Here is a 14,717-nt window from a genome sequence, read left to right as displayed (position 1 = left end):
TCAATGTAGTTTACCATTTCTTGTTGATCGTCCGTTTCTTTCATGCAACTCCAATTTTCATGTGACCCACCACACCCTTCACAAGCCATAACCGAGACGGTTTTTGTCATTTCTAATTTTTTTATTTTTGAAGAAAGGGCCTCGATTTGGGCTTGTAAAGAAGTGCTTTCGTCGACCTTATGGGCGCCCGGGGCGATAGACTTATTTCCCCGGGGGGTGTGCCATTGAAAATTGGTTTGAGCAATTTCCTCAATCTGATTATATATTTCATGTGGGCGTCGGTTACCTAAAAGTCCCCCGGAGCTAGAATCAAGTGTCTGCCTAGTGTGTGGCAACAATCCATTGTAGAAAGTGGATACTTGTTGCCATATTGCGAGGCCGTGATGGGGACACTTGCGTAATAGCTCCTTGAACCTTTCCCAAGTTTCATATAAGGATTCCCCGTCCTCTTGTGAGTATGTATTAATTTCAGTCATTAATTTAGCAGTTTTAGCAGGAGGGAAATACTTATATAGAAATCTTTGGGCTAGTTTATCCCAGGTGTTTACCGAACCAGCTGGGAGGGCGTTGAGCCAAGCTTTCGCTCGGTCTTTTAGTGAGAATGGAAACATACGGAGGAGGATGGCGTCGTTTGATGCTCCATTGATCCGAAAGGTATCACATATTTCTAAGAAATTAGTTATATGTAGATGGGGATCCTCGTCCGCAAGCCCGTGGAAGGTTGCGGAGTTTTGGAGCATTTGTATCAAATGCGGTCGAAGCTCGAAGTTATTGGCTTCGACATTCGGAGCATTGATAGCGGCGCCTAGATTACCTACGGTGGGCCGTAGATAATCCATAAGGGTACGTTGGTCCGCCATTGGAGGTGGATCACCCGAAACCTTCTCTTGGTTTTTGGCTTTTAACCTTTTTCTGAGAAAGCGTTCGGGTTCTTCTAATGGTTCTTTTATGTCTTTATTGGAACTGGAGTTCATACACTACGTGAGGTTGGCGTCGGGTTCCAAGTCCTGCAATAAAAACAGAAAAGAATGTTGGTCAGAAGGTTCACCACGGCCCCGTGTTGAGCGAACACGGCCCCGTGGTCGGAATTACAGTGATTGTTTTTCAGATCCCAGTTACTAGAAGTTGGACACGGCCCCGTGTTGCACCGGCACGGCCCCGTGGTCAGTCTTCTGTAACTTGAAAAACAAAAACTGCCAGTAACGATGCTGAGCACGGCCCGTGTCCAACCAGGCACGGCCCCGTGTTGAGCTCTGCAGAAGCTGAAAAACTAAAAAAAATCCTAAAAAAATTAAAGAAAAATAAAAATATGATTAGGCCGCTGATTCCTAACTTTCTTAAAATCCTTGTGTCCCCGGCAACGGCGCCAAAAACTTGATGTATGTCAGTATGTATATATTTTTGATGTATATTTAAGCCCCTTTTTACACTTTTAGTCAAGTTTTAAATTTATAAAACACGATATTCACTAACACTAAACACACATATGGGCAAGTGCACCCATCGTGGACGTAGTATAGTGTTGGTAAGATACCGAGGTCGTCCAAGGACACAAGAGCTTTTAATACCGGTTTATCCTCAACGTCTAATCAAATCAAAAAGTTAGAAAAAATGTTTTAAACTAAGAAAAATAAAAACTAACTAAATGCTGAAAATAAAAATAAAATAAAAACAGATAGACAAGATGAATCACTTGGATCCGACACGTGTATTAGTATAACCTTTGATTATTTTTGCACTTTTGCACTTGTTTAAGAGATTATCTTAGTTATTGTAGTAGGCCCCTCTTTTGAAGGCGATGTTACCCTCAACCCAGTAGTTTGAGTCAGCAAGGATACAATACTAAAGGGTCGGATTATTGAAAGATAATGAATTAAGTTATTAATGCAAATTGTGGTAGGCCCCGCTTTTGGCGGTGACGTTACCCTCGGCTAAGTAGTCTGAGTCAGCAGGGATACAGTCCTAAATAGCCGGGTTATAGTATTAATAGTAGTTAACTTATGAGGGGGTCAAAGAGTTTGGATCCCCGCCATCCAATACCTATGGGCATTGAAGGAGATCCTACTAAATTTGACCCAGGTCCTAAGCAGGACCTCTAAACGCTGAACAAGGGCAAGACCCTTACCAAACCGTTCCCTTAACCCCCGACCAGGTAGCCAACATACCTCCATATAGACCGTGGAGATATGAATGGTGAAAATCTTTTATTTTATATAGACAGTAAAATAATGCCAAGACACCACGGACAAACAATAAGGAAAGATCACCTTCAACATAAGTAACTAGTTATTAAAGTCATTAATACAAAACCAAATAAAAAGTGCAAAAGATTAAAAATAAAAAGTATTATACTAAACACTTGTCTTCACCAAGTGATGTAAGAGACTTAGGCAAACATGGCCTTGATTGTTAAGAACTCTTACGATCAATCTTGGATCCCGAGACGACTCACACACTCTACGATGGACAATGGATGATGGTGGTGGATGATGGTGTTATGGTGGTGGTGGGTGGTGGATGAAGTGTGAGAGAGGTGGTGTGCCAAGGGATGAGAGAAAATGAAGCCAAGCTCCTCTATTTATAGGCTGAACAGAAGGCTGGACACGGCCCCGTGTCCGCTGGACACGGCCCCGTGTCCGCTGGACACGGCCCCGTGCCCGTCTGACATTCTCTCTCTTCATTAATTGTAATTCGCAATTACAATTAATGCGCCTGCTGTACTTTCACCACGCCCCCGTGCCCGCTGGACACGGCCCCGTGGTGGGCAATGGAAGCTTCTACTGGTTTGTCTTTTCTGCTGCTTCTTGGGCACGCCCCCGTGTTCGCTGGACACGGGGCGTGTTCAGACTCTGTTTCTTCTCCTTTGCTTTGGGAGGTGCCGTTGAGGGTCCGGGCAGTCTACTTTTGTTCCTTTTCTTGTATTTATGGTAGAATTAGTTGTCTTTTTGCTTCTTTTGTGATTTTGAGCTCATTTCATCCTGAAAATACAAAAGGAAGACAAAAACACTCTTTTTCCAACATTAGTACTTAAAAAGGGTTAGTTTTATGCCTTAATTGATGTGATTTATATGTTGCATTTTACACACATCAATCGTCCGACTAAAACAATCTATGGACTAGATTGGCGCGGTGGCGTTTTCGTAAATAACACGAATTCTATTTAGTGGACGCGCCTCATTAAGGGTAAAAAGGTCTTTACACTTCTATACCAAAACGCCATACTGATGAATAAAACGCCATTACGGACCAAAACACATCCCTATATAAACAAAAACATCCCAGACATAAAAACATACCCCCCCAGAAAAACGCCATATTTACTACTATATACCATTCATCTTACAAACGCCAAAATCCCCAAAACATCAAACACACCTACTCAAAAAACGCCATATTTTACTATATACCAATCATCTTAGAAAACGCCAAAACACTCAAACATCAAAAAGACTCCAAAAAATCAACGTTTCTTTCAGATACACTATTTCCTTAGTAAAACGCCAAAAATGGCAAATATCGTTTCTTGTATATTCTATATTGTTCTAAACCAAGTTTCGGAGAATGCATTCTTCCATGAGGTGCTGTGACTCAACTAATATTTTGCTGCATGAGATGGACAAATCATAAACAAAAAGATGCTGGGGTCAGACTTATGTCATTCTTTGTGTTTTGTTATTGATGAATATTATAATGGCATGAAGAGACGAATGACACTGATAAGTTGTTTGAAGATACATATTCAAGAAAAAAACTCATGTCATTTTGTCTTTCCAAACGGCCACAAAAACACAAGCATGACAAAGCCAAACCGCCAGTGAACATGTTTCAAAGAAGAAAGAGACTGATGACAGTGAAGATTTGGAAGATGAATTGTTTCTATTTTTATTTTTTTAATTTTCTTTATCTGTTGTTTGTTATGTATTTTTCAACTTAAAATAAAAAATACATTATATTAATAAAACACCAAACAGTCATAATGCTTGTGAAACGCCATAATGCAGTAAAACGCCAAAAACTCACAAACTATAATAAAAGTAATTTGCAGAAGTATTATTAAAGGCTAAAAATGAAAAAAAAAACGCCAAAAACTACTTAAAGCCATTAAAAAACGCCAAACTTGGGAGATGGAAAGTCTATGACCCTAAAAACTCATAAAAAGCTGAAAAAAACAGTAAAAATACACAGTAACTGAAAAGACGGCTACTTTATTAATATCATTTATTATAAATAAAACCCCGCCTAAACTACACGCCAAAAACATCCTATAAGAGAGACGTCTCTGCATAATCAACTGATCACAAACCAAAAACAACGCCATATTTCCTAGAAACCATTCACTTTAAAAACGCCAAAAAAATAGTTAAAGAAGCCACAGATGCGGAACCTCGTTTCTTCTATATTGAGTATTGTTCTGAATAAAGTTTCACTGAATGGATTCTTCTCTGAGGTGAGTATCTCTATAAGCTTTTGCTGAATGAGATGGACAAATATTCAAGAAAAAGAGACTGATGACACTGATATGTCATCATGTCACTTTGTTCTTGATGGATATATTGATGGCATGAAGGGATCAATACATTAGAGCAGGCGTTGGTCTTCAACATGTCATCAAACAAGTATATATCAAACCACAATAAAGGATGCCGCAAAAAATAAGCATCTTCTAAAGACGGTCGTTATGTAGGAAAATAAGGATCTACATAAGGTATTTAAAAAGAGGTTCAATACGCCAAAAAGGTGTAGAAGAGGCTGATGACAGTGAAGATTTGGATGAGAAATTAGATTATAATTTTTTTTTCATTTTCTATTGTTTGTTATCTAATTCTCTGTTGTTTATTATCTAATTCTCTACTAATAAAAAAATTGAGTATAAAACGCCAAAAACTACAAACACCAAAACGCCTGATAGTGTGAATACTGTGAGAACGGATGCTAGCAAAGCACGATGTTGCTATATAAAACGCCAAAAAACGCCAAACAAAGTATTACTAGAAAAATCAACACTAATTGACAGATGAAATTGAACGAAACAGTAATTGCTAAATAGTAAAATGAAGAGACGGTAACATTATTGCCAAACATTTATTATATTAAAAACCACTACATGGAAAATTGAATTTATTTATCTTTTCAAAACGCCATAATTGCCTGTCACATTATAGGCCTGTATCGTACATGCCACAACACTTGATAGAAAAAAAATAAACATCAAGAAAATTACTGATGTTTTTTACATTATAGGCCTGCATCCTGATCTAAAAACAATAAAAACGCCAAACATACTTAAAGCGCCAAAATATTTACTATGATCCTGATCTAAAAACAATAAAAAAGCCGCGTATTTATTAAACGCCAAAAATGGAAAGGTGATGTGACACACGTTTAAAAAAAGAAATATGAAAGGACAAAAAAACCTCTCTGCCCTTCTCTATGTCGCGTGACACGTATTGGGCCAGGATGCGTTCTCAGTTCTCACACTTTTGAGCGTTTTCTCATGATCCCGTTCCTATATATATATATATATATATATATATATATATATATATATGTGTGTGTGTGTGTGTGTGTTATAACTTTTTTTGTATCTAAACCTTTTGTTTTTTAAGTTATTAACATAATAATTAGTCCTTTTAAAGGTTAAATGACAAAAATGCCCTCGTGTGCAAGGCACATGATCAAATCTAACATAAAAAAGTAACTAGGTTAAAGTTAAAGGACATACAGTGCAAGATTTTGAAACAATAAGTACAAAACTCGTCAATTTTAAACATAAAGGATAACGCCTGCAAATGAGTATAAAGATAAAGGACAATCCTTGCGATTCACTCTTCAATAAACAAAAAAAAAATCGTGTTGTATTGTTTTTTTATTTTAATATTTTATGACTAAAAATTACTTCTTGTTTTTCAAAAATTCACGAGGCTAGTGTTGGGACTTAGTATCGACACGGAGGAAGAGGCTCATTGTTATGTACTGAGACTATTGCAATGTATGAGATTTGTCATACATCAGTTGTATGGGCAATCAATGTGGGGTTTATAGACCAAATGAGTTCTCTCACTCACCAGACTAGTCTTATGGGTCTAGCAGACATCTACTTTCATATAGTTTGGTAAATTCATAGGTTTGGCTCCTCATAGAGTTTGGTATGTTTTCCATGCATCACTTTCGTAATCACGTGAGCCCCCGAAATTATCTAGTTTTCGCATGGTCGCATACGTTTATCCATTAACGTACACTTAACCGAAATAAAAATTATGAAAATGATAAGCGATCCGAGTTAGGGGTGATATGAAACGATGTTTGAGGTAGCCATGACTTAACACGGACACGTTGACTGAGAGATTTATATATATATACTAGGTTAGCTACCCGTGTGATACACGGATTGAACATTTTAATATTTATCGATAGTAGATATTTTTACAATAAACAAAAAAGAATGACAACATTTTTCATTCAACAATCAATAACCAGAACGCATAAATTACAAGTATGCAAAAATATAAAGTAATCATAAGTCTGTAAAGATTTCCTTGTAAACAAAATTTGTCGTTTGATTTGTAACACTCCCTTTTTGTCTAAAATTAATAGTTTCGATCCGACTCTACTCTTTACTCTCGAAAGTGCAACATAGAGGTTGAATACAGGTTGTTTTATGTATAAACCAACTCAAGAATTACAAATACTCAATTACTGTTAAGTGCTTATTTAAAACATTTGAGGTTTTGGTAAAACATTTTGACTCACAAAAGATTTACAAAAATAGAATGTACTCACATTGTTTACTTAGGTAAAACTAAAACTTCCTGGTATATCTCCTGGTTATTATCTATAAAATTAAACAATGCACACGTGTTAGTAAAATAACCCAAATCAAATTAACCGTACAACTCGAGACAGAACTCCAATGACTGAGTCAGGCAGAGCCTTGACATGCATTACAGAGTCCTAGATCAATCGTGTCACACCCCCAAAATCCACACGCGGAGTATCACCGCTTGGAGGCGTGACTGACCAGGATCAAGCCACGAATCATATTGAACATAATAAGTAATAAATGTAATTCAACCAAACAATATGAAAGGTGTTCAAAACAAAGCATAGTAAGTGTTTAGCGGAAGCATAATTGTGAAAACCCAAACATAAGTACTAAGTTCAAAGTGTTATAATGTTTTAACATGGCATCCATTGTCCATGTCCCACAACGACTGCGCCTCCCAGTGCAAGCTCCATGAGTACCTAACGACCTGCAAGGCATGTAACAAAGAGTCAACAACAAAGTTGAGCGAGTTCACAGTTGGTTGTTTAGTTATAGTATTCGTTTCGTAAAACATATGTTCGTTTTGTAAACCATGTATCGTATTAGTTCGTATCGCGGTCTCCCAGACATGTGTGCGAAGATAAGTGGGGGCTTCCCATGTGTTCTAGACTAGTTGTATATGTATTCGTATCGCGGTCTCCCAGACATGTTTGCGAAGATTAGTATTCGTATCGCGGCCTCCCAGACATGTTTGCGAAGATTAGTGGGGGCTTCCCATGTATTCTAGTCTAGTTGTATCTATAGGTGTCCTTCACAACCCGAGGACAGTGGTACGTAAACCAGTAGCGATGAAAGTACAAGTAATCATTCAATCCCGTTCCCAACCCACCAGGAATCCCATGCCTTGGTAAGAGTGTGAACTCACCTTGGTTTGCTCGGTATGCTAAACTATGTGCTCACAAGTAATCAGTCAAGTCCTATGGGATGCACGTATACGTAATCAGTTTAAGTTCGTAACGATTCACATGCAATCTATGTCACAAAGTGTGTTTGGTGGTTAACATCATGCATCAGGTAAGCAGTTAATCATTTCCATGCAATTCATGTTCCACATAAATGTCCTTCACAGTTTATACTAACATGGTTATTCTTTAACATGCTTGACAAGGTTAACAACTTAACAGGATTAACATATATAACAGGAGAAATAAGCTAACGGTGTTAGTTAATTAACAAAATTAACAGACTTAACGCAGTTAATAGACTAACTGGGTTTACCTTCTTAACATGCATAACAGAGTTAACATACTAACAGAGTTATCATACTAACGGAGTTAACATACTAACAGAGTTATCATACTAACAGAGTTAACATACTAACAGAGTTATCATACTAACAGAGTTAACATACTAACAGAGTTATCATACTAACAGAGTTAACATATAGAACTACTGTGCATATAAACTTTACGAGGAACCTTAAAGTTTTTACAGGTTCACGGGGAACCTTAACCTTCCTCGCTGAAGAACCTTAACCTTCCTCGCTGAAGAAGCTTAACCTTCCTCATGAGGAACCTTAACCTTCCTCATGAGTAACCTTAACCTTCCTCACTGAAGATTCCCCAGGTAACATAATCATCGTCAACAACAACAGAACACAGAAACTCTAATGCATTTTAACAGATGATCAACAACATCATACAACCATCATACAGCAATCATACGATCATCGTTCAAACATAATAGGCCTTACGCTACTAATCATTAATTCATATGCATCACAACGGAATCATCAATGGAATAGAATAGGGAGTATATAATCATCCAATTCAATCACAAAAATTCTAATAGTTCACCGATTCGTATACGTCAAACAATTACACATTCAGACACAACAGTTCTCAAACCTCATACAATCTAAATCATCATTAAATACAACAACCTAACACGTAATCGTTACTAGAACTCTATTCGATTGCCTGATCAGATTTATGAGAACAATATCATCAACATATGTATACAAAAACAACCATGGAACTAATCATACTAACCGAGAGGGTTGGGATCTCGCACAAGAGTAATAGAAGAATGGTGTTTGATCAAATTGGGGAGCACTGCCGTCGAATGGAGGTGAAGAGCACTAGGGTTTGGCGATTCACGCAACTGATAACAATCGGTTCTTAACATAAAGTGAGGGGTTGGGCCGAACTTCCCTAGGCCGAGGCCCGTTTCCCCACGAAGGTTTCAATCTTCGTCGGCATGGTGGTGTGACGAAGGTTGGTGTAGCGAAGGTTCAATGTTCGCCGAGTATGTGGATGTGGAAGGTTGTATGAGGGTGACGAAGGTTTAGCTTGTCTTCAGTTTCGAGGAAGGTTAACCTTCCTCGAGTGGTCGTTGTGGCAAAGCTTTCAAGCTTCGTGGGTGGTGAAGGTTGATAATTGCCATCACATATTCAAATTTTATTTATTAACATATTTCACAATTCGATATTATTCGATATTTAAAATAATCACATCCACATATGCCAGACATGAGCAAGTTATAGTGCAAGGAATTACAAAAAACAAATCACGAAACGAGTAATGTGTCAAGTTAAAATCTTGAAAACTCGGGTTGTCACATTATCCCCAACTTGAAAGAAATTTCGTCCCGAAATTTAGCACGCGGTTACTGAGGAAGCTAGTTGTGTTGTGTTGTTTCCTGGTTTTCCTGGGGTGTCACATTATCCCCCCGTTGATTTTGAATTTCGTCCCGAAATTCTGTAGTAGCTTCAACCTCAGTAGTAGTTGCATTGTTCTCGAACAACTGGGGATACTTGAGTTTCATTTGATCTTCTCGTTCCCAGGTGAACTCTGGGCCACGACGGGAGTTCCAACGAACTCGAACAAGAGGTATTCTAGAGTGCTTGAGGACCTTAACATCCCGGTCCATGATTTCAACAGGTTCCTCGACGAATCGCAACTGATCGTCGATAGTGAGTTCCTTCAAAGGAACTTTGAGGGTCTCATCTGACAGACACTTCTTCAGATTCGACACGTGAAAAATGTTGTGAACTCCACCGAGTTCTGCTGGTAGGTCCAGTTTGTAGGCTACCTTGCCTATTTTCTCGATGATTTCGAACGGTCCGACATATCGCGGATTGAGTTTGCCTCGCTTACCAAAGCGAACTACACCCTTCCAGGGTGAGACTTTAAGTGGAACCCGGTCCCCGACCTGAAATTCCAAAGGTTTCCTACGCTTATCAGCGTAGCTTTTCTGACGGTCACGAGCTGCCGCCATGCGTTGTCGTATCTGCGCAATCTTTTCCGTTGCGTCTACTACCATTTCTGGACCCATGATCTGACTATCACCCACCTCTGCCCAACAAAGAGGTGATCGGCATTTACGCCCGTACAATGCCTCAAATGGAGCGGCTTGAATGCTGGTGTGGTAACTGTTGTTATACGAAAACTCCACCAAAGGGAGATGTTTTTCCCAGCTGTTGCCGAAATCGATAACACATGCCCGAAGCATGTCTTCTAGAGTTTGAATAGTGCGCTCAGACTGCCCACTCGTCTGAGGGTGATAAGCTGTGCTCATGTCTAATCGTGAGCCAAAAGATTTGTGTATCGCTTGCCACAGTTCTGAAGCAAATCGTGCATCACGATCAAAAATAATAGATGTGGGCACCCCGTGCCTCGAAACCACTTCCTTCAAGTAAATGTCTGCTAAGGTAGAGAACTTGTCTGTTTCTTTGATAGCCAAGAAGTGAGCAGACTTTGTGAGTCGATCCACGATCACCCAAATAGTATCATTCCCACGCTGCGATCTAGGCAGGCCAGTAACAAAATCCATGGAAATTTCCTCCCATTTCCATTGTGGTATCTTTGGTTGCTGGAGTAGGCCTGATGGTTTCTGATATTCGACCTTGACTCTCGCACAAGTCAAACACTTGCTGACGTAAGTTGCGATGTGGGCTTTCATGCTAGGCCACCAATACGTAGTTCTGAGATCGTGGTACATTTTATCCGAGCCAGGATGTACCGAATAGCAAGACTTGTGTGCTTCATCCATTACAAGTTCCCGTAAACCGCCATATAGTGGGACCCAAATACGCCCCGTTACATAGTAGGCGCCGTATTCCTTTTGTTCTAATCGTTGCCTTGAACCGCGTAAGGCTTCAGCCCTGACGTTTTCTGGTTTCAATGCTTCTACCTGAGCATCTCGTATCTGTGCAGGGAGACTAGATTGAATAGTGAGTTGCAATGCTCGTACACGCCTAGGTGTAGTATCCTTTCGACTGAGGGCGTCGGCCACGACATTTTCCTTGCCCGGATGGTACTTAATGGCGCATTCATAATCGTTCAGTAACTCGACCCATCGACGTTGACGCATGTTTAATTCCTTCTGTTTGAAGATATGCTCGAGACTCCTGTGATCGGTGTAGATTGTGCACTTGGTATCGTACAGGTAATGTCTCCATATCTTAAGTGCGAAAATAACAGCTCCCAGCTCTAGATCATGTGTAGTGTAGTTTCGTTCGTGAACTTTAAGTTGTCGCGAGGCGTAAGCAATGACTTTATCCCGTTGCATCAATACACAACCAAGACCCTGAATTGATGCGTCACAATAAACTACAAAGTCGTCCGTGCCCTCTGGCAATGAAAGAATAGGTGCACTGCAAAGTCTATCCTTTAAATGCTGAAACGTTGATTCCTGTGTATTACCCCATTGATAAGTAACGCCCTTCTGCGTTAGTGAGGTGAGAGGTTGCGCAATCTTTGAGAAGTCTTTGATAAACCTCCTATAATAACCTGCCAAACCCAAGAATTGGCGAATTTCCGTTGGTATGCGAGGTGCATGCCAGTTCTTAATCAAATCTACCTTGGATGGATCAACATGAATCCCATCCTTGTTTACCACGTGGCCTAGAAAGTGGACTTCACGAAGCCAGAAGTTGCATTTCAAAAACTTGGCATATAACTGTTCTGTTCAAAGGAGTTCCAAGATAAGTCGTAAATGCTGCTCGTGTTCTTCCTGACTCTTAGAATAGATCAGGATGTCGTCGATGAAGACAATAACAAACTTGTCTAGGTAGGGCTTGCATACTCTGTTCATAAGATCCATGAAAACTGCAGGCGCGTTTGTTAACCCGAATGGCATGACCAGAAACTCGTAGTGGCCGTAGCGTGTTCTGAATGTTGTTTTGGAGACGTCCTCATCCCGGACTCTCAGTTGATGGTAGCCTGACCTCAGATCGATCTTTGAATAGTAGCTCGACCCTTGCAATTGATCGAACAAGTCATCAATACGTGGAAGAGGATAGCGGTTCTTCACGGTCACCTTGTTTAATTCGCGGTAGTTGATGCACGTCCTAAAAGTACCGTCTTTCTTCTTCACAAATAACACTGGAGCTCCCCAAGGCGAAGGGCTAGGACGAATAAAACCCTTATCCAGGAGTTCTTGCAGTTGATTGGACAGTTCTTCCAGTTCTGATGGAGCTAAGCGATACGGTGCACGAGCTATTGGCGCTGCTCCAGGAGCTAGCTCGATTTGGAATTCGACCTGGCGATGAGGCGGTAGCCCAGGTAGATCTTCAGGAAACACCTGAGGAAAATCACGTACTACTGGAATATCCTCTAATCTTTTTTCTTTTGTTGATGCGTCAGTAACAAGCGCTAAAATAGCGGTGTGGCCCTTTCGCAGACACTTCTGGGCCTTTAGGAAGGAGATGATGCCCACCACGGCACCACTCTTGTCGTCGTGAACTTCGAGGGGTTATTTACCAGAACGGGGAATACGAACAATCTTTTCCTTGCATAGGATCTCTGCATGCTGTTGGGATAACCAATCCATCCCAATGACGATATCGAAACTACCCAAAACTATAGGAATGAGGTCGATAGAGAAAGTCTGACCAGCTAACACGATGTTACAACCCTTGACTATGTGTGTGGCCTCTAAACTTTTACCATTGGGTAACTCTACGACATGTTTGGTGTTTAAAGGAGTTGGTGTACGCTTTAACATTTGACTAACTTTTAGAGACATATAACTTGTATCCGCACCCGAATCAAATAATACAGAAACATAAAAGTCGTCGAGAAGGAACTTACCCATCACCACATTAGGATCATTCCTTGCTTCACCCTGCCCCAGCACAAACGCTCGACCCCTAGCATCGTCGTCGTTATTGTTTTCCCCATTGTTGTTCCCATTGCCCTGATTATTGTTGTTGTTGCAATTCTGGTTTAACTGGGGGCAGTCCCGTTTGAAGTGGCCTTCAGCACCACACTGAAAGCATCCCTTGTTGCCTCGCTGCTGTTGCTACTGCTGGTTTTGTGGAGCTGGTGGTTGTTGCTGGTTCTGATTCGCAGGTCGTGAGCTCCTGCAATCCTTAGCTTCATGACCCATCTTGAGACACCTCTGACAACGACCCTTGTTGCACTGACCACTGTGGTGCCTGTTACATGTATTGCACTTATGAAGGTTTCCTCGGTATCCACCCTGTCTTTGACTACCAGAAGATTGCTGACCAGGACTCTGGTAGTTATCAGTCTTTCGCTGCTGTGCCTGGGACTGAACTGTAGTCGAACCCCTACTGGAATCCCCATCCCATTTTCTCTTATTATCACTGGGAGTAGCAGAAGTAGTAGTAGTAGCAACACTGATACGCTTAGGCAGTCTGTTCTGTTCCACTGCCTGGTCTGTGAGACGATGAGCAAGACGTGTAACATCCTGTATAGTAGCAAGGTTGGCAGACGTCACATGGCTTTGAATCTCTGGTACTAAGCCTCTAAGGTACAACTCAATGCGCTTGATACCAATCTATCACACCCCCAAAATCCACACGCGGAGTATCACCGCTTGGAGGCGTGACTGACCAGGATCAAGCCACCAATCATATTGAACATAATAAGTAATAAATGTAATTCAACCAAACAATATGAAAGGTGTTCAAAATAAAGCATAGTAAGTGTTTAGCGGAAGCATAATTGTGAAAACCCAAACATAAGTACTAAGTTCAAAGTGTTATAATGTTTTAACATGGCATCCACTGTCCATGTCCCACAACGACTGCGCCTCCCAGTGCAAGCTCCATGAGTACCTAACGACCTGCAAGGCATGTAACAGAGAGTCAACAACAAAGTTGAGCGAGATCACAATTGGTTGTTTAGTTATAGTATTCGTTTCGTAAAACATATGTTCGTTTTGTAAACCATGTATCGTATTAGTTCGTATCGCGGTCTCCCAGACATGTGTGCGAAGATTAGTGAGGGCTTCCCATGTGTTCTAGACTAGTTGTATCTGTATTCGTATCGCGGTCTCCCAGACATGTTTGCGAAGATTAGTATAGATCGCGGCCTCCCAGACATGTTTGCGAAGATTAGTGGGGGCTTCTGATGCGTGCTAGTGTGTATATGTTTTAGGTATATATTTTAAGCCCTTTTTACACTTTTTAGCCAAGTTTTAAATTTATAAAACACGATATTTACTAACACTACACACACATATGGGCAAGTGCACCATCGTGGACGTAGTATAGTGTTGGTAAGATACCGAGGTCGTCCAAGGACACAAGAGCTTTTAGTACCGGTTTATCCTCAACGTCTAATCAAACCAAAATGTTAGAAAAGATTTTTAAAACTAAGAAAATAAAACTAACTAAATGCTGAAAAAAAAACAGATAGACAAGATGAATCACTTGGATCCGACTCGTGTATAGTGTAACCTTTGATTATTTTCGCACTTTTGCACTTGTTTAAGAGATTATCTTAGTTATTGTAGTAGGCCCCTCTTTTGAAGGTGACGTTACCCTCAACCCAGTAGTTTGAGTCAGCAAGGATACAATCCTAAAGGGTCGGATTATTGAAAGATAATTAATTAAGTTATTAATGCAAATTATGGTAGGCCCCTCTTTTGAAGGTGACGTTACCCTCGACTAAGTAGTCTGAGTCAGCAGGGATACAGTCCT

At 40.4% G+C, this 14,717-nt stretch overlaps 1 non-coding gene across 1 annotated transcript; it reads left to right on the top strand.

Moving 5' to 3' along the window:
* Window positions 1-375: 375 nt before the first annotated feature.
* LOC118482980 lies at window positions 376-482 on the top strand. The gene has a single exon (XR_004869405.1). It is a non-coding gene; the product is annotated as a small nucleolar RNA R71 (small nucleolar RNA).
* The last annotated feature ends 14,235 nt before the right edge of the window (window positions 483-14,717 follow it).

The sequence above is a fragment of the Helianthus annuus genome, chromosome 1, assembly GCF_002127325.2.
Source record: "Helianthus annuus cultivar XRQ/B chromosome 1, HanXRQr2.0-SUNRISE, whole genome shotgun sequence".
NCBI classification, from domain to species: Eukaryota; Viridiplantae; Streptophyta; class Magnoliopsida; order Asterales; family Asteraceae; genus Helianthus; species Helianthus annuus.
Note: the sequence above shows the minus strand (reverse complement) of the source record. Positions and strands in the feature narration are given on the sequence as shown.